At 45.8% G+C, this 11988-nt stretch overlaps 1 long non-coding RNA gene across 1 annotated transcript; it reads left to right on the forward strand.

Moving 5' to 3' along the window:
- The first annotated feature begins 963 nt into the window (after window positions 1-963).
- Window positions 964-7085, forward strand: LOC306806001. Its single transcript, XR_013775357.1, has 3 exons — window positions 964-1516; window positions 1732-1837; window positions 6716-7085. It is a non-coding gene; the product is annotated as an uncharacterized lncRNA (long non-coding RNA).
- The last annotated feature ends 4903 nt before the right edge of the window (window positions 7086-11988 follow it).

The raw sequence follows: 11988 nt of genomic DNA on the forward strand, positions 1-11988 counted from the left end.
GTCTTCAGACTGAGCTGGTGGCTCTTAAGTCTCCATGGTGGTGGGATATAGCCCCCTGTATCACATGTGGTGTGCCTGGCATAGCAGGATTCAGAGACTGATCTTTCCATCTCTTCTGACAAAGGCAAAAGAGGACACTGCAATCTAGAACCATAGAATCACAGAATGTTTTGGGTCCAAAGGACCTTAAAGATCATCTTGTTCTAGGAATTTGAGAAGTTTCTTGCTCATAGTATTTCTCCAGCATGGCAGCTTCAGGGTGCCTCTGCTCAAGCTTTTACCTGCAGTCACAGAAGAGAGAAAAGCTGCTCTATTAGAGCATCTCTGTTCAAAAATGAAAGTGGAAACGTTTGGGTAATAGCATGAAACCTATCATGAAGAGCTACAGAAAGATCTGAAAATCATAAACTGTATGATGATACAGTGGAAGTTTAGCAAAAATTTGGAGACCTTGCCACCCTCCTTGGGATGGCTGAAAACTGCTGCTGAAGCTGATGGTTGGGAAGAGGCATGCCATAGAATCAGAGTCAAATAGTAGTTTGGGTTGGAAAGGGCCTTAAAGGCCATCTCTTCCAATCCCCCTGCCATGGGTAGGAATACCTTCCACTAGACCAGGTTGCTCAGAGCCCCATCCAACCTGGCTTTGAGCACTTCCAGAGATGGAGCATCTGGAGCTTCTCTGGGCAACCTGTTACACTGTCGCATTTTTGAGACCCTCAAAAGCTTTTCTTCAGCTTTAGATACTTGTATCCAGCCAGTCCCAGTTTTCCTCCCCCTCCACTGTGGCCGCCGTCCGACCCCTGTCCGCGGCCGCAGCCTCTCGGGGAACCGCCAGGTGGCGCTGCCGCCCCGCGTGTGGCGCTGCGCGCCCCGCCCGCCTTGTCTCGGCAGCCGCGCGGGGCGTGAAGGGGGGGACACGGGAACAGCCCGGAAGGGACAGCCCAAGTGACCAAGGACAGCCCGCCGTGGCACAGCAAGGCAGTCCACACTGATGCCGCTTGTGCCGTGCCCCACGCATGCTTCCTGACCCGTACGCAGCCCCGTTCAGAGAGCGGGTCCGGTTCTAGAAGCACCTTCGCCTTGTTTGGCACTTACTGGCGCCAGTAGTGTGCGCCGATGGCCAAGAAGTCCAGGAGTATGCTGGGGTGCTTTAGGAAGAGCAATGCCAGCAGACCAAGGGGAATGATTCTATCCCTCTGCTCAGTCCTGGCGAGGCTGCATCTGCAGTGCTGTGTCCAGTTCTGAGCTCCTCAGGACGAGAGACATGGACCTCCTAGAGGAGGTCCGGTGAAAAGTTGATTAAATGGTAAGGGACTGTGAGCATGTGCCTTGTAAAGAATGGCTGAGGAAACTGCACCTGTTTAGTCTCGAGAAGAGAAGACAGAGAGAACCTTATCAATGTATTCAAATATCAGAAGGGAGGATGCCAGGAAGATGGGGCCAAACTCCTGTCGGTAGTGCAACAGGACTAAATGGCAACAGGCAGAAACTAGGACACAGGAAGCTCCACCTGAAAGTGAGAAAGAATTTCTTGACTGTACAGCTTACTGAGCACTGGAATACATTGCCCAGAGAGGATGTAGAATCTCCTTCCATGGACATATTAAAGAGCTATCTGAACAGGATCCTGTCCAATGTGCTCCCCATTCTGCTTGAGTGGGAGGTTGCACCAGATGATCTACAGAGATCCCTTCCAGCCTTACATATTATGAAATTCGGTGTTTTAACCAGGACCTATACAGAGGTCTGGGCTCCAGAGCGATCCCCATGGACCATGGCAGCTGACAGAGTGTCTGCAACATGAGAAGAACCAGCAGGGAGCCACAGGACTTCAGAGGTAACTGCTAGAGTGAGATTCAGGTCTTGACGCACCACTTTTAAATTCTGAGGCTTCCCCTGGCCCCCAAAGTTGCAAAGGGCAGCTTAAAGCCATGACCCATGGCAGAGTTTTAAAGGGTCAGAAACCAAAATGTAAAAATGCTCATCCCTTCCCAACCAAATACACACATAAAAGTCTATTTATGTAAATTAAATAACATAATTTAATAATGGTCATGTAACTTCAACAGCTGTGATTTTTGAACAGGTAAAGATGGATCTGCTGTGTTTTAGGGGTGTGATAAACCCTTCTCCCAAGGCTGAATCCAGCACCAAGGCATATCCCCACCTTCCCCACGGTGGGATGATTTTTTTATGTTCTTCCAGCACTGATGGAAACAAAGCTACATGCCCAGTTGGGCTCAGGTTTAGCCTTGTCTGGTGAGGCCCCTTTTAACACCAATTCAGACAGCCTGGCATCAGTCCCCCTCTTTGTGCACCGGAGAGAGGGGTAGGTCATGGCACACAGCACAGCGAGGAGCAGTGGGGTCTCCAGGCAGCACTCGGTGAGCGCTGGCGGGCACAGATGGTGTTATTTCCCCACGGGAGCTGCGGGGTGCCCACAGCGATGCTCGTGTGTGGCTGAGCAGGGCGCTGGGATTTGCATGTGCCCTTTGCACGCCAGGCGCCAGCTATTTAAATGACAATGGGGCGAGGGGCGAGTTAGGTATATATGTAGACAGAGAGATATTTCTCTGTCTGCATGGGCTGCTGCTGGCAGCTGCAGTCCAGCAGCCATACTCCCCTCCCCTATCAATATCCTTTCCCCTGAGCTGGATAGACTAAGGGATAATTTAGTTTTTATGCTAGTTTGGACTTTGTCTGATTACCAGCTGAGCCTGATTACACAGGCCTTGCTGTCCCTTCTGGGAAATAGTCCAGACAGCACAGAGGGGCCACTGCTCCTCCTGCCAATTTTCCCACTGCCAATCCCTCTGATATTATTTTGGGTTGCAGGAGGGGTGGCTTGTTCTCTCTGTTGTCCTCACTGTGTACCCACTGTCAGGTACCAAAGGACCTAGTTTTTCTTTAGGACCATAAATCACATTCACACACAGGGCTTGAATACGAACATGTAGAACCAGCTGGTGGGGAGCTGAGCTCTTGTAACTACTGATGACATGGAGCTGGGTCCTGCAACAAGCAGCAAAGTGGGGCCCGTCTTCAAGTGGGCCTCGTTACCCACCCCGGTTTCCCAGTTTCCCTTTTCTTTTACAATTTGGCATCTCAGTATGTGTCAGTGGGTGCCTTGGATATGCATGTAACTGGGAGAAAGAGGGAGCTGTCAGGTAGAAACCAGTCCAAGCAGCAAAGCTAAAGATCTGTTCCAGCTGAGCATCCCAGCTCCAGCTATTTCACTGAGAGTAGAGTGAGTGTCAGGCCAGGCAGCCTTGAAGTACTGAGAACTGACGGCAGCCAGCAGTTGCAGTCCAGCAGCCAGCTCATCCTCCCCCACTACTTGCCACTTAGAAGCACTTGGATCAGCCAGACACAAGATTCAGATCCATATCCACAGTTCATATATCATATCTAGAGTTCAGGGAAGTGAAGTTTTGGCTTTGGACTTAGGCAATTTTCAAAGCTAATGAACAGACGGTGTTTTACTTGCTGTCTCCAGCCCTTTTGTATTAGCTGTGATCCAAGTCTAAACACCATAGATAAATTAGGATGGTCATGTTCCCACATTCACTTGGGAGATGTGGGACATAATGTGTGGGGAGATGGAGGGACATAATGCAAAAAATTCCTAGGGCCAGGACCAGTTTAAAAACAGCTCTGTACAGCTGGAGCAGTCTGTGTTGCACAGAGAAGTTACCACAACTTCTGAAGCTTAATGAAAAAACTTGACCCCTGACTTGAACTGAGACCTGTCATTATTGATCCCAGCAAAACTTCAGAGAGGGACATTGAATTCTGCCTGCAGCAGCTCTGGCTCCTGAATCGATCCTCCTGTTTTAGGAGCTGTCACACTGAGCTGTCCCTTCAGCCTCTCTGCACTGTCTCCACACCTTGTGGGTGACTAGGACTGTACGAGAGTTTGGCTCCATCATCTCTGAGGCTCCGTTTGAAATAAGTGTCGGCTGCTTTTATACTGCGTGGTAGCTTCTCTTCACCAGTGTACAATTCCAGCTCCTAAATCCGTTTCTCATAGGTTATGTGCTCCAGGCCCCTCGCTATCTCAATTGATACTTCTGAGTTTTTCAACATCTCTCTGGAACCAGAGATGTCCAAACAGAACAGACTATTTAAGCACAGTCTCACCAACACTTAGGAGCAGATTAAGATAATTTCTCTCAATCTGCTAGCCACCTTCCTCCTGATGTAGTCTAGAATGTGGATGGCATTATTTAAACACTCTCCTTGGCCTTCCCTGGTACTTTTCAGCTGAGTATAAACAGGTATATCTTCACTGACAGATCATACAGGCCCAAGGAGGGCTCCTGGTAGCATTAGTTATGGGTGGCGTTTGAGATTTGATCCTCTGAGTTGCATTGGTGGTGGCACCCTGATTATTTTTCTGTTTCCTGTTCCATGAATCTGAGACAATATGAGAGCTTGGGGAACAGCAGGGTGTATCCAGCTGCTGAGAACTGATGCCAGCAAGTGTCAGAAGATGAAACTCAAGCAGTAATTTGTCAGGTGGCATCAGGGGTGCTGGCCTCTCCCATGGCACTGCAGGCTCAGGTAGCACAGTGCTGTCCTGTGCTCTGAGGCACAGATGGTCTGAAAGAGACTCTCTTGTACATGGTGGAGCAAAACATCACACGCAATGTTGTGATAACCCTATTGGACCAAAGAGCTGTCTGTCAATGACCTATTTCCAAGCATGACTAGCAACATCTGTGTAGGGAAAAGGTATAGCTACCAGGAGGAGAATCACTGTCAGGCCTACCTTTGTAGCTTTGGGGCATTTTGGAAATATCCACAGAGAGGAGTTTGATCAATCTTTCCATGGCACAGCCCAAATGAAGCTGGATAACTCACAGCCCAATTTGCTGATTTTGCAGTGGCATTCAGAGTCCCTTTTCATTGTACACAGGCACTTGTGCCCTTGTAGGTAATTTAAAGGTGGAACATCTTCAAGTTATTTAAATGTTCTGTATTAATATTTCACTTTCAAGCAGCTTCTTGCTTAGGCTTTGTTTAAGGTGAATCAAAATGTTTTAATTGATATGAAACTCACTTCTTTGCAAAGAGTTCTTTCTTGACGTATAATTTCAAATTCCAGGCTGCTTTTCTGGTATGGGTTGAATGTAAGAGCTGAATTTTTAGAATTTCCTCTGCTGAAAAAAACATAGGAAAACTATGGAACCTTGATACTCTTAGACTCTGGTTGACCCTTCTGTTAAGTTTAGGGGGGTGGGTTTGTTGTTGTAATGGTCTGGCTGAAAGCATTGCCATTTCTAGCTAAGAAGAGTGCAAGCTGCTGAACTGTGCCATGTTTGCCAAGCTCAAACTTCCGGGCGTTTTGCTTTGAAGAGCTTGGGGGCCTGTGTTGCTTGGTTGACTAACTGGGATTTTAGGAATAGAATCTATTTTCGATAAATTATGCCGTGTAGACATGCTAATGGGTGAAGTGTCAGCCTCCAGATAACAATATTGTTCTTACAGCATGCTGAAAATGGTGGTTGGTGGTTTGGTCTCTCGTGCTAACCATTGCTTGCCTAAAGTGCAATTGAAGCTGGTCTGAAGTCCAGTCCTGGGCTAGAGCACTGGGGAGGTGTGGTACAGAGATCTAAGGGCTTCTCTTGAACATTACTTTGTTTCAAGTGATGTGTGCTAGCGCTGGCTCCTTTTGCCATGCTATTTGTGCAGCCATCACTGAGGAGAGCTGTGCTACACCTGCTTGCTGCAGATGTGGGCCCCTGCAGGTTTATTATCTGTGCTCTGCACTGTGCTGAAATGGTGCTGCTGCAGGACATGCTCTGTGCTTCAGCTGCTGAGAGCAGTTGTGCCTGACCTGCTGTGCCATGGGGCTCGGTGCAGAGCCTTCACCTTCATGGTGCAGCTCATGTACAACCTGGACCCACTGCCTGCAGGCCTCTAGCTAGCTCTGTGCCAGTCCATTGTTGGGTACCATGGGGCTGCATTTGGGCTCTGCCCCAGGATGCTGTTATTTATGGAAACTAGGAAACTGGTTATGGAAAAAAGCTGGCAGAGGGTGCCTTGCCAATCGCTCTTGTGCTGGCAGTAACCTGCAGGGCACGTGTATGTGCAGTGGTGTTCAAGGGAGGTGTGCAGCTATGGAAACCTGTCTCTGCATGCGTAGAGAGCATGTGAAAGCCTGTGAACAGAGGTACTAATGCTCCTCACTTTGGCTCCCTTGTGATCTTCTGCAAACAGCCCTGCGGGGAGAACAGCTTCATTTTCTGCTTTGCATTCCTTATGCTCACAATACCTGGGGAAAAAATGACAGTTCTTTTTTCTTGAGACTACATGTCAAATGCCTGGGGCTGTAATGAAATATAGATCTACCTGATGCTGGACATAATACACGGGTGTTTCATTCTGCACTTGAGGAAAGAGCCTGCCATGTCTCCAGCTCACTGCAGCCTACTGCAGCTGGAGGAGAGCCATTCTCTAGCTTCACTCACTTTGCTAACAGACACCTAAAGTAATAATATGGTGCTCTTTAGGGTACAGTGAGGCTCCTTGGAATTATGATCAACTACAAAGATCAGTTGGCGGCTTTAACCAAAGACCCTTATTGGGGAATTGGCTCCTGACTATTCATTTCACCAATGCTTATTTCAGAGCCACCTCGGTGTCTGTCATGATCCTGATCTGGGAGGTCCTTGTTAAGCACCCGCAGACATCTGGCACATTTTCCTTTCAGGCTTGACCCATTTAATGCTGGGGAGGACAGGTGAACACAAGCTGAGCCAGAGCTGACCTGGAGAGGAAAGAAGAGGCAGGGGGACCTGAGTTACCCAGAAATGCTTTTTGCACTGCAGTGATGGTCACCACTCAGAAGGGGAAACAGAGCAAACTCTGTATCTGGAGGAGCCTGCCATGCTCAGACTCATTCTACTGCAGCTCCAAGCATGGCTTGAGCCCAGTGTGTGGCTGCAGTACAGCAGCTTGATGAGTTGCCACATGTCAGCCACACTGCAGTAGCCATCTGTATGTGATGATGTGTGGCATGCAGTGGGGTGCTGAGGAAGCTGCCTCACCTCTTCATCTTTGCTATTTCAAGTGGCTTTGAATTTGTCACAGGCTGTGGGTATTGATCTCTGCTCAGCTGCTATGGTGAGCCACCAAGCTGCAGAGCTTAGAGTTGCTTGCCCTTTTCCAAAGCGAGGAGTCAAGCTTTGTTGGAAGGCAATGTTCCTCACATGTTGCCCATGAAGACGTTCACTGTGACAGGAGATCACTGAGGCCAATAACTATGCCCAGTTCAAAAAAAGCATCAAATATTTATTTAAGTGGGCCTTCCATGTGATTTATCAGTAAATATGCAAGAATATGCAAGAGCCATGAGGGAAATGGAAGAACCCGGCTTTGAAGTGTTACAGCCTATTCTGGCCACAATGTTCATGAGATATTTTCAATGGACCAGTAGTCCATCATGGAGGTCAGCAGGTTTTTGAGCACTTTTTCCAGATGAGGCAGCCTTGGCCCATGCCAGGAGACTATGAACCTTGTCCTTAGTCTGGCAGGTTCAGCCTGAAACCTCTTTACATAGCTCACATCTGACCAAGACAAAACAAATGCTCCCAGCTCAGGCATTAAGCTGATTTAATGACAATCTTCTTTGAAAACAACCTCAACACCACATTGATGAAGGTTATTTTTTAAATTGGGTGGCTGGAAAAAAAAAGGAATTACCTATTAGGACTTCTATTAAAAAAATAATTTTTAAATAGTTGGTGAGGAGTCATCTTTGGCAAATGCCTAGTAGCTGGCTCAACATGGGTCTTCTGTCTGCCTTTGTGTGTGGGTACATATGGTCTCAGTGGATATGTGTGGAGTGGAAGCAGTCCTGTTCTGTAGGTCCCCTGTGCTCAGGTTTGTGTTTGTGTACTGGGAGCGTTAATGAGAACAGACTGCCTTTCTTTCCCTTCGTTCCCCAATCCCATCTGTTCAAACAAAAGGCTGAAAGGAAGAGAGAGCTGAGACCCTGCTGGTCAAGAGGGGATGGATAATAACACATATCCTTGGGCTACATTTCAGCACATGCAACCTTTTCAAGCTGTGCTAAAGCTTTTATTCAGGCAAGAGAAAGAACAACCAATAAAAATAAGGATTTTTTTTCTTCTTTTTAGAAAAGCTGCATCAGACCTGAAGGATGCTACATTCCATTCTTTCCCTCTAACGTTTTATAATGCTGAATTATTTTAAAAAAGGGTCTAAACCCATACCGATTATGTATTTGTGTGTGTACAGACAGAGCACGATATTGGGCTAGAGTGAGTGACATATGCAGAGGGGCCAGGGATGGCTTAGAAAGTCAATTTTCACTCTGTTTGCACATGGTAACAGTTCCAGATTCATGTAATTAACTATACATCAAAAGGGTGTGAAGGAAGATATATTCCTCTCCACCTTGGGGATTTGATAGGTACTTTGCAATTCACAGTTAACCCCCCATTCACATCTTTGTCATTATGGTCGTGCCAAACAACTCATTTGAAGATCAAAACAGCTTTCTTGGGGGTTGTAACAGCAAGAGAAGCACAAAAGATGGCACCTTGAATCCCAGAGCAGATACGGAGTGGCAGAGAGGGATGCAGCCCTTGATGGCGGTGCTGGTGTTCAGACCTCTGCCAGCCGTTCCAGGGATGTCAAAATGGTTTACGGGAGAAAAATGGTCTCAAGTGCCATTAGTTTAATGCTTCATAATGTCGTTGTGTCTATTTTAAATGCAATCACCAAGCTCAGGAGACACCCAGTACTAAAATGAAAGAAGAGGAAAAGCGCTTCCAGAAATGTAACGATAGAAAAGGAGGCAGAGAAATCTTTGGTGAGTGAAGAAATGAGATTCAGTTGTTCTTTTCCACTGAGTAGGTAGTTATTGGTATAGGACAGCTAAAGGGATATTCATCATGAGAACTGATTGCACCCAGGTTGTAATAAATACACCAAAGTAGCATTATCAGTCTGGAAGCAGAGGAGAGTTTTGCAAAACTCTCTGATCCTGGCCAAGATTTTCAGAAAGAGTAATTTCAAGTGAGATTTCTAGTGCTGTGTTAACTGTCTTTGCCTCATTTTCAGAAGTGGAGCACAACAGATCCCACCAAATTTATCCATCATCCCCATCCAGCAAGTTTATTAATGTGTATGTGGGTGCCTAACTCCAGGGTACAATCAAAGAAAGGGAGTCAGAAAAAATTAAACATATCAAAACCAGCGAACAAGTTGAATCTGATCTGTTCAGACTAGTAGAAATGCAAATAAATAAATTGGAAAAACAATGAGTGCAAGCAGTGGTTGTGTTCATGCTAGCTTTAGGAATCTTTCTAAATGTCTCCTATCTTATTTCAGTCACACAGGTGGAGCTGTTTCCTTAGGGATGAAATCCTACCTTGGTTGATATCTCTCACTCCAAGTGAGAGAGGTACATGTTCCTTTCAGACAGGAGCTGTTCAATTTCAGCAGTCATCAGTTATTCTTCTCCAGGAGGTATTAAACAAGGTGAAAGGATCATAGGATGGTCTAACACTGCACCTTTGTGTCTCATTTCTTTGGAATCCTAGCAATTGGGGGCAACCTGCTTCTATGCATTGATGCTGGCAGCTGATCTAATGTATAAAATTTACATGAGCAGCACATCCCCTCTCATCTCTACACCTCTTCTCACAGGGCGTCCATCTCACACATAGGTTGCACCCTGTGGCAGTCCTCATGTCTATCATTAGAAAGCAAACCCTTGAGTCTGGCCTAACTGTGCACCATTGATGTATTGCAGTACAGGCCTCTGATGAATTCATCCATCAAGCAGCCACAGGAAGTGATTTCTGCGGATTAATGTGCTGGTAGGTGCATGCAGAGGTTGAAAGAGGAAAGGTTTGTGATAGTAGCTCGCTTACTCAAAAGACAGAGAAATTAATGTGGCAGAAATAGGATCCTTAGCATTGCAGATAGGTACAGATCAATAGGTTGTTGCTTTCTGCTCTTGTATTTGCTTTCTGCTACAGCTATTGATAGAAAGCAAGAAAAAGGAGTTTTCGATAATGCTTTCTACAAGGCTGGTTTTAAGAGTCTGTTCCCAGTGTTTCACAAACCAGCCAAATGTAACTCTGCAGGCTGAGATTCGACATGGTGGATGTCTTTGGTAGTTTGGGTTGAGGGAGCTGAGTTTAATCATGGAAGGAGGTTACAGAACAAGAAACAGATGTATCTGTAGTTTAAAATTGACAAGCAGTGCCTTTCTTTGAGAAGATCTAAAGTTCCTGTGGAGCAGAGATTAGAATTTGGCTTGAAAGGAGCTCCACTGCAGGGGATATGACTTCTGTCATACCCTGAAAAACTGTCCCAGTTTGGCCTGATTGTGAGTCTCCAGAGAAAACCAGATTAAGTCTCTTTGGCACTTGGCAATAGAATTTTGTCAGTGTTTAACAGCTGAACTGTCTGTCCATCCTTGTTATGTATGACCACAGTGCCTGACCCATCCCTGCAGAGCACAGTCCTGAGCTGCATTTTCCTTGGAATGAGCTTTACCATGCAGGAGTTCCTTGGTGATGGGTACCACAAGTGCAGCCTGCGGGAATACAGCTGAGAGGCACACACAGAAAAGTTTCTTTTGCATTTCATCGATGGCTAAATGTGTAGCCAGATGGACTCAGAGCATCAGGAATTGCTGAATAAGGGGAAAAGTCAATGAAGTAGGTATTTGCTGTCACACATGAAATAGATAAAATTCTTCCATTAGTTCCTGATCTGAAACAAACAAACGAAGCGGAATGTTTTTAACTGCAGGCCATCACAGACATTTTTTATTATCCTCAAATATATTCCCTGGATGTGATGTATCAGCAGGCTTCCAGCACAAGGCTTTAGAAAAACAGAGTGTTTGTTTGCAATATGTTCAACACCCTTTCCAGGAAGCATCCTTTCCTTCTTCTGACATTCAGGTCATGTTTCATATCTTACCCTTCTTCCTAGGAAAATAATAGCAAGATTGATGATATTAAAATACTTAGGTCTGCAGCAGTGGTATTTGGATGTGGAAAGGATCATACAAATATCATGACTGGTGACTTGGAGCAACTTTGGAAAAAGCTAGACGTTCCAGATGAGCTAGCAAAACTGTCTGTTTTTTATGGTGGAACTGGTGTGCCTGAAAGAGAAGTTAACACATCCAGGTAGGCAAGAAATATATGTTCAAAGAATTTCATCAAAGGTATTCAGGAACTGAAAAAAAATCAAAGAGAGGAGCCAAAGAAGTTTCATGCTGGCATCAGGAGGTCAGTGGCATCAATGAATGAAGCTTGTCAAATATCCAGGGATAAGTAATAGAAATAGAAGGATTACAATGAGTGAAATAGGAAGATTGATGCAAATGAAACATGAACAAAAATATTAGTTTGTGTGAAACCACAAGAAGCAAAAACCAGAGCAAGGGTGGTTGGACTGGTCTATATTGAGCATCAAGGGTATAGCTTCCGCGATCAAATGGTAGACACTGAGGAAGATGCTATTTATGTCAGGCCTGGACAGGTCCCCAGTGCAGACATTTCCTCAGCAGGTACTAGCTCTGATAAACAGGAATATTGCAGAAAGGTTGCAGCAGATTGAACATGCCATTGTTCTTCCCATTGTCCCAAAAGGAAGGCAGACAAGTAACCATGAGATGCTCAAAATTAGAATTCAGAGGTGGTGTGTGCTAGCTGTGCCTAGGGTTTATGGAGGCTGAAGTGAACAAGACTGTGAAGCAAAATCTGCTCCCATAGATTATGCCAACTCTGAAAAAGTATACAGGACCCATTCCAAAACCAGGTAATTGCCAACTAGCATGAGGGTTCCAAATGCATGGAAGCAATTTTTCCTGGATACAATATACCTGATATCAAAATATTTGTACTCCACAATCTATCAGACTGGGTACTAAAGTACTTACTGAGGATGGACACAGACCCAAATTCAGACAGAATGATTAACACTGCTACT

This window comes from Erithacus rubecula (genome assembly GCF_903797595.1).
Source record: "Erithacus rubecula genome assembly, chromosome: 1".
Classification (NCBI taxonomy): domain Eukaryota; kingdom Metazoa; phylum Chordata; class Aves; order Passeriformes; family Muscicapidae; genus Erithacus; species Erithacus rubecula.